Raw genomic sequence first — 8,897 nt, forward strand, 5'->3', positions numbered from 1 at the left:
AAGTTCCAGCAATTCTGTCTGAACATGAATATACGGATGCAATGAGCTGTGGTAAACAAAGAGGCTGACAAACAAAGGATTAGGAAACATGAGGTGCTATCCATCAAACACGATCGACAGCCTCTGCATGGGTAGTTCAGCACGGTTCGCAAGTGTTATTTTAGATTTGCTCTTGCCAGTAAGAGGAGAGGAGAGCCAGTTACGCGAGGATGGTGAGGAACTGCTCTCAGAGAGGGGTTCTTGAGGGGTTCATGACAGCTAACATTTCAGCATAAACTTATTATTGCATTTAATTACACACGCGACCAATTATAAAACTTCGAAATTTGAGCTCATTCGGTGCCGTAGATAGTTTTAAAATGAAGTTTTATTATTGATATCGAAAGCAGCTGCTTTCTGGTCTGGCAACCAACGGCTGCTGACGTCATAACGCGATACCATCTCCAGGTCGTCTGGCATTCGTGGTGTCGGCTGTAGTCTTGCATGCTTACCGTGGATGGTGGACACAGAATTTTTTTTTCAGCGAAAACCTTTCATTCCAATATTCTCTTTCTTTTTTAGAAACCTTGGCTACAAAATGTGATTTTAGTGATCCTCGAACTTGTTTTGGGCTCCATCTAGAGATTTTTGAGGAGACCGAAAGCGATGGGTTCATGGTGTATTATTTAAGCATACAATAAGAAGCATATTATTCTTATGCTGTGAGAGTTACATTGCTTTAGAAACAAGCGCTCCCGCATATAAAAAGGCACATGTCCAAAATTTCTTTCCGCCGTGTACATGCGCCGCGAAAGCGGAAGGGGTTGGTGGTGTTGATGATTGCGGTCGCTATTTCGGTCGAAAACCTAAGATTAAAACCCAACAAACAAGCATACGTTGAGGCGCGAGCACACCTTGCGACATTAGAGGAGCAGACAGAATTTTTGAACTAAGCGGTATACCTCTTGACTTGTTATTATATGCGTGTGATAGTCTAACTTAATTATTCTCGGCTGGTAAAGCAATTTTGCAAAAATATGTTCAGTATGGCCGTGGCCACCACACGAAAGCAGGCGCCGCCGCCACCGCTTCAGTTCCGTCATCGCAAAACCTAACGCGATTCGAATGCGCTTCACTGCCTGCACCGAAAAGGATCCTGCCATCCGCCGCCGTCTCTGTCTCGCCTCCCCAGCAGCACCATGCGCGACTGCGACTGACTCCCGAGCCTAACGTACCTTGAATTTTTCTAATGCTCGCTCAGCAAATGACTCGTGTTTGCTTCCACGTAAATATGCACCATTTAGTATTTATTGTGTGAGCCCTAAATAGCCGCCACAATACGCCGATTCGGGGTTTACGACGGCGCCCCCAGTGTGTTTTTACTTACCGTTTATAAAACTGGATAAATCTTGCACGTTTGCACAGCATAAAATGCAAGCTGATCTAGCAGTACGAAAACGGTCCAATTTTTGTTTCACCGGTTACAGCTTTATTTGTTCAAAAACTATAACTGCGCTGCAAGAAGCCCCATGGAACTATACGTACTCTGCCTGCACCGGGTAACCAAGTGGCACCGACAACTGCCGGCAGTGCTCGCCAGACAGGATCACACCGACGCTTTCCCCTCAATGTGCACTCACTTTGTGACGCAAGCAGTCGTCAATTTGGGGTTACTACTGTAAGAACTACACTCGATGGGCCCATTCAACCGCTAAAGGTTGTTAATGCGCGCTCCGTAATCGCCGAAATTGCAGACCCACACCCCGCGTACTCGCAATAGGCCTACTCGCCGCGGAACGGGCCGGCAGTTCGGGGCCAACTAATATTTCTAGCTAATATTATTACTGATGAGAAGGGGGAACATATAAAGAGTAGCTGATTGTTTTCTTTTTTCCAGCACTGTTAAGCTACAGACAAGCGCAGCTGTTCAGGCCGTTAACTCATCAGGTGTCAAGTTCTCGCTCGGCCTCCGATCCAACCAAAACAGATCGGGCGACCGTCCGCTGATCTGTTCCCTCTGCGTTGTGGGGCCGAAAACCTCACACAATGGTAATAGGTGACCGTTGGTCATGCTGGAATCGTCGCCGGTGTAATGCGACAGATCAGTGACCCGATAAGCTAAGAAACCTAACGACCTAACCCAGCAGCCTGCTGACTGTGACCGTGCCTTATCCTGAAGAAAAGATGCCTTACTCTATATCGCTTTTATGTGGCAACATCTTCCTCACGCGCTTATGCATGAGGGACGACCACTGTGTCAATCGTCCACAAAAGAAAAAAAAAACAGCCGTGTCCTTTAATATTGCAACTAGCATTGCAGACGACGCTCCGCGGCGTATTCTCTTCCGGCGCCCCACGAACAATCCAAAATTGCGGTCACTGTCGGTGGGACGAGCTTCCCGATTACGATTTCTGTCGCGTTTTTTTTTTAGTCTGCACCGCGCTCTAGGTACCTAAAGCTTTGCGAATAGAATCACAGACCTGTATATAATTCACAGATGTATAAAACGGCAATACGTCGAACGACCCTAAACTATATACCTTCTAGCCCTTAGAAGCTTTTTGGCGTTGGTTGCATTCAGTATTTTGCTTTGAATGTTCATTTTGGCATTTTATTGGTTTTAATTTTTATTCTCATTTTAACGTTTTTTTACTTTAATTGCCTTTTGTCTTCTAGTCATAGCATTGTGTTACGGGTTACTTTTTTCCTATTGCCAACACTCTTTAATCGCCCATCCGTTTTCAAGCTTTATTGTCTCGCTATTATGTTCCGCTCTGTTATCTCGCGTCTTTTCAACATTTTTTATCTTTCTGTAGCTTGCAAACACAGCAGCTGTTCCCCATGCGTTCCCGCCACCTTTAAAACATACATTATTTGTGTCGCTCTGCAATAAAATAACCAGTTGAAGTCAGCGCTATTTTCGTTTCTTTTTGTGCGCTGTTTTATTTTCCTATCATCCATGCCTGGCATCCTTTTTTTCCTAGTCAGTTCCAAAGGAGGAACCACAGTCGTAAGAACCACAGTACACCGAGACATCGTGTAGAGTCGTTGATAAGAAAGATGATTTCAAGAAGAGTGACTGTCATACTGTGTGACATACCATTGAAAGAAACATACTGCAAAGGCACCGATCCAGACGGGGCTCTACCAGAGTAAGCGCAACTTTGAGCCAGTTACGAATGCTGAAAGTCCGACGAAAGATTGCGAATGAGCGCAACATGTTGATCCAGCGCCTGTCAACATACACATGGGCGACCATATAATAAAATCGACCTTATCGGCCTGGGGAGGTACAAGACTCGCAAGGAGGAGCTTATAGGATGTAGCGAGGATAACCTCACTCATTTCCCCGTGAATCTTTCAACAGGGGATGATAAATGTGTACGCAGTGGCTGTAAACAAGATGGGGAAGGCAGCAAACAGCAGAGATGCTCAGCGCCCCTCGTAGAGCTCACGACTGCAACTGTGTACATGTGAGAGGAAGACGCCACAGCAGTTATTCGAGCTGACACGGCGACTTCTGTACATCCTACGAAAGAGGCAGAGCTGGAAAACGAAGAGCTTATTTTTGGTGTCATTAAACAACTGGAAGAACTGTATACTGTAACGCAGCGAGCACGTATGCAGCTCCCGCGCTCGTAAAGAAAAGAGGGCTGCCCATCGAAAACCCTGGGGAAATGGTGGCTGCTGTTTCAGATACAAAGCAAGAAACAAAGGCTAGTGAGCAGAAAAAGAACACGGTGAAAACCGAGTGTTGTGTCTAAGTGTTGTGCTGTGATGTGCTAGAGTGTATGCGTCAGTACTGTCAGCGTTGAAATCAAGGACGTGCGTCTAGGACATTTAGCTGCGCTATGAAATTCCACCGTTTAGATCGCAGTATCATTATTTCCCTTGTCGTAAGAAAGAAGTCGAGCACACTCTTGCTGAAACTATCAGTGCTTTGGGAATCGAGACTGTCAATATTCCAGGAAGCGCGGAGCAGCTTTGACCTTTTTAGTCAGAGTAGGTTGTCACCTGAAGCACAGTACGTGGGGTCACAGCTGATACAGTAGGGATGGTGCTCTGGTTTCCGTTAACAGAACTGGAACCCCTGGGCGTCGTGCTATGCTTCCACAAGCAAGGGGTGCCACAGGGTTCGGGAAAACTGCCGATGTGCCACAGTACATACTGGACTCCGACATTAATGAAGGAATTGATGTTGAGTTTTGTATTGTGGCCACTCATCTCGACTAATCAGCGCAGTCTGTTGGTGGTCGTACAGCACAAGAATGTTCGGAAGAATTTGGACAGAGTGTGGGCTACAGTGCGCGATTCTAAACTACACTGCCACGCCCTACGGATCCAATTTGTTCGGCGCTGTTGGGATTCTGTTGCGAAAGTTGGAAGCCGGTCTTCGTGGAGTATTCTCCTGTCATCATTGAGAGACTCACGAGTGAGATGTCAGCACCGACTTTATTATGGTGGTCTTCAGAGACCGATGATGTGACACTGTTCTACCTTGGAGCTACGTCTCACCTCAGAGCGCCAACCATGTTGAAGATTAATGCAGGAATCTGCAAGAATGATGAGGAGAAAGATGAAATTTTGGACAGAGCGCTCGCGGTAGAGATGGAGCTCCATTTTGACATGTCGGTAGCCTGGGATTAAATTATTCAGAGGCCTCCTGACGGCTGCCCTCCTTCTTGTACACGTGTGTCAGACTTCAAAATGCTATCCTGCATTATTAGTATCCCCTCAAGCTATTTCATAGACAAGCGTAGAAATGTAAGCAAATATTCAAAACGCATTGGGAATATTATGAATAAAATTTTTGGGTAATTTCAAAAACTTTCATGTCAGTCAGGTTTAGGTAACCTAGTGGTAGGTAGCCAATCGCTACATAATATGTTATCATCTCCTCTGTGGAAGTCGCATACCCCCTCAGTATAATCGCTCATTAGACATAAACATAGAAGTAGGCGGGAGGTGTGTGGACTTGTGCACTAGTGGATGAAAAGGGGGGAGATAAGAAATGAGGGAGTTAATGTGATAAGTTTTTGTTAGACTTGCTTTGTGTTTATTGTGTGCGTCGGGTTTATTCCATGAATAGCAATACGCCGACACGTTGGGACTCAGAAATTGCAGCTGTGATTGGACATCTTTATATTCTTGACAGCGTACCATTTTAATATCGTGCATGTGTGAGACGTCAACATGCCATCCTGCTTTGTAAATATCGCCGCTGTTCGTCAAGCCATTTCATAGACAAACGCAGAAATGTAAGCAAATATACAAACCGAAATGGGAACATAATGCAAATCTATTTTGTTAAATTTTAAAATATTTTAGTTACTTCTGCCGTGCAAAATGTTTATCAAGTTTAAATAATCTAGTGGTTACTGCACCACCATCGCTACATAATGTTACCATCGCCTGGACCATTTTCGCAGTAAATTCAGCAGGGATGGACAATTTTCATATTAATGTGCTCGCCGTTATAAATCTAAAAAGCATGCTGCAAATCACCAAGGATTTTTTCTGCCATTTTCTTCTCTTCCAGCATATGGACTCTTTTTCAGCTGTTACGACAACGTGCAAAAGAGCTGGAAACAAGGTACTTTGCCGGGAAAGTATAACGGACGCTGATATGCATGGCTGCTGAAGTCTGCTTTACTCCAAATGCTGAAAGCACTGCTGTAACATCATCTTTTGTAAATTAGAATTAAATTACAGGTTTGCAAATTACACTTTTGTGACAATGTAGAGAACGTGGAGACACATGCGCAGGCAAAATAAATTTAGATGCCAAAACTCTGCTGCTTATTCTTTCTTATTCTTCACAACGAAATAAAGAACAGTGAGATGAAATATTTTGACGTTAATACCAACGACACATCTAGACACCGCCAGAGCATGCATATTCCTCCTTTAGCAACTCGTAATGATACATTCAAGTATAGTTTCTTCCCCAGAACGATAAAAGACGGTAACATGCTTCCAGATTTTGTAGTTCGGCCTACTTCTCCTAATGCTTTTCTGGATAGTTTAGATTGTGTTGTTTATTCTGATACTGCAGTGTGTTAAATATAGGTTCATTATGTTATTTTTAATACATGATTATAATGGTTATAATCCTGTAATGTCCCTCCCACAAGGCTGATAGTATCAATAACGACAGAACAAAAAAAAAAAGATCTAACCGGGTTTAAGGAATTGTGCGTCCCCACCACTTAAACGAGTCAGCAGGATATGGAAACTCGGGCTACCAGTTTTGAGGCGGAGACTGTACATCTGGGGACCAAAGTTTACATTACAAGACAAAAACAAATTTTGCATACAAGCGCCAGAATCTTTGGCGATCTCTTGATTTCCCTAGCTTATGTCATAACATGAGAGTCCAACTTTCAGATCTTTAAGTCTGGTCTCCGGACATCGGTAAACAAAAGAGCTATTGGCTACGATACCTGATGACGGGTCTCGGAAACTGGTTCCCGATAGTGCTTCCCTGGAACTACTATTTGCGGATGTATATCTGATATCTGCTGGCAGAAATTCGATGAAGCTGGCAAATTGGCTAACAACACTGAAATGAGGGCTGAACTCATAATGACCCGAGTCACAGGCGCTACTCCTAGACCATGGAGGAATTTCCTTGGGTTCGGTTACAAAGAGAGGCTTTACATCTATGAAGCACTGGCAAACTTACATTTATTTCACGTTTCACCACAAGAGTATGCTTCTGGCAGGTGGTAGGCGGCAGGCGACATGTCCGGGTGGTGCATGGGGTGACTCAAAACCGACTTGGCCTGCACTGGTAATTTAGGTGTTCTACCGAGAAAATAAAGTCAGAGAGTAGAAGGGTTGGCAAGAGTTAAACGCATTTGCAAGGTACGGATTTTGCTTTATTGCTATACTTTGACACAACGCTAGAAATTGGACGCGGAAATTCACCAAATGCGTGTTAGTCTGCGGATTGAAACCGTCTTTTATTTTTTTTTAGATCTCTGCTATATTCCTTATGGATTTCTCAGTGTTGAAGTTATTCGCAGGTGTTCGCCAAGGCTTGTAAGCGATCTCTAATCGGGCTACGAGCTTCCGCTCCCAAGAAAACGTCTATGCGCTTGGAGTGCAGGTAGCGGGAAAGAGGCAGAATGCAAAACAATATTCTTGAAGGGGAATGACACAGATTGGGGAGGTGAAAGAGAGAGGTACTCTAAGCTAAAACTAGCTCAATGTCTACGCCCTTCTTTTTATTTCAGCGTAAAGCCTCCAAAGCGCGTAACATGGTTTTACATGGCCTGTTTAAACAATTACAGTGATTACAGCTATCACAGGCTGCAATTACTAAACCTGGTTTGGGTAGGGCCATTTAAATGCTCATTAAATAGTGGTGCTGCTGCAGGGTCGGCATAAGCTCTACCCTTTGTGAGTTTAGTCCGAGCGAACTTCATTTGCTTCACGTGGCTTCGTTTCCAAGTCTCCATATGCAAAGTGTACAGGGACCGCGTGAGGAGATTGATTCGCTAGGCATTCTGAAGCGCTCTTCCTATCAAGCTTCTATAGAATGTGTTCTTATATATCTGAATTGCTTGTCAGTCAGCCACCTTCATGCTTCATCTCCTTTGCCTCTTCTACGTGGGGGTTCCGGCTATGTTTACTGGGTACATGCAAGAAAGCATGAAGCAGCACGCAGGGGCTATCGCAGTGACAGCGTTTGAGATGACAGTGCGGAATGCTGCATTTGGCAAAATCAGATCTGCAAGGGACAGTCCATTCGGCAGCTTTAGGACGTCAGCACGAACGACTCAATCATCTTGTTTATTCAACAATCGAAGGAGGTGCTGATTTTTTCGCCTCTGTCCACGGGCTGGAGCCGCGCATTCTACGCTTCGAAAGCTGAACATCTTGACAGTATTGCATGTCTGGTTGGGTTTCGTAACGATCCTTAAGAATGCCAACCGCACAAGAGGCAACCTTCATTCTGTGCATCTAGAGGGTCTTCGCTCTCTTAGTAGCCGCACTACAAAGAAAAAAATCCCAGCGCGCACTCCCACACGTGCGGACACTGTGACTCAACAAAGGCTTTAAATCGCCCCCATCCCACCCCATTTGTATCCTTCTCAACATCTATTGTTCTCCACCTTCCCCTCCTCATCACCTTACCCTCACTGTAGAATTACATAAAAGATTTTCTGTCAGACAAGCGTCTGCATAAAGTTCAAAGACATAGAGTCCTCCACAGTGGAGCTATGAAGCAATAGCACGTCACAAGACTCCGTCCTATCGCCTTTTCTCTTCAACGTGGCCATGAGACGAATCCCCATGGTCCTCAAGAAAATTAAGGGTCTAAAATTCAGCATATACGTGGATGACTTCAACCTATGGAGTACCCGTAGGAACGACGCGAGCATAGAAGAGCGCTTGAAGGAGGCAGCGGCCAGAGTAGCGGCCAACGCCGCCAAAAGGGGTTTCTCAAGTTCATCCTAGAAATCGGAACTGTTATTCTACAATCCTGAGTCACGTAGGAGAAACAGACTCAAAATTAGAAATTAAACTGGAAGGTATAACCTTCCTAAAGTAGAAAAAATCAGCCAAGGAAGCGGGATCGAATCCCGGCCTCGGCAGCCGCTTTTGGATGGAGGCGAAAAGAAGACGACCGTGTGCTGTGCGATGTCAGTGAACGTTAAAGAACCCCAGGTGATTGAAATTTCCGGAGTCCTTCACTATGGCGTCTCTCATAGCCTGAGTCGCTTTGGGACGTTAAACCCCCAAACCAACCAACAAGTTGAGTAAATCAGAATCCTAGGATTCTTTATCCAGGAAAGCAGATACAATGACGGTGTTATAAAAAGCCAGACGACTACGCGTCGCAAGTTCTAAGCATATTTAGGAGAATCTCTTTTGGGGGCAGAGGCCTTAAACAAAGAAATCCAGTGAA

General features: G+C 44.8%; 1 long non-coding RNA gene across 1 annotated transcript in view; it reads left to right on the top strand.

Annotated features, from left to right (window-relative positions):
• LOC146193758 (uncharacterized) overlaps window positions 1-5,716 on the top strand; it is a 31,066-nt gene extending 25,350 nt beyond the window's left edge. The window contains exon 4 of the long non-coding RNA XR_014706472.1: window positions 5,520-5,716. This is a non-coding gene — a long non-coding RNA (uncharacterized LOC146193758). The remainder of the gene's footprint in view (window positions 1-5,519) is intronic.
• The last annotated feature ends 3,181 nt before the right edge of the window (window positions 5,717-8,897 follow it).

Source organism: Amblyomma maculatum, chromosome 4 (genome assembly GCF_055883805.1).
Source record: "Amblyomma maculatum isolate TAMU_Amacu chromosome 4, ASM5588380v1, whole genome shotgun sequence".
NCBI lineage: Eukaryota > Metazoa > Arthropoda > Arachnida > Ixodida > Ixodidae > Amblyomma > Amblyomma maculatum.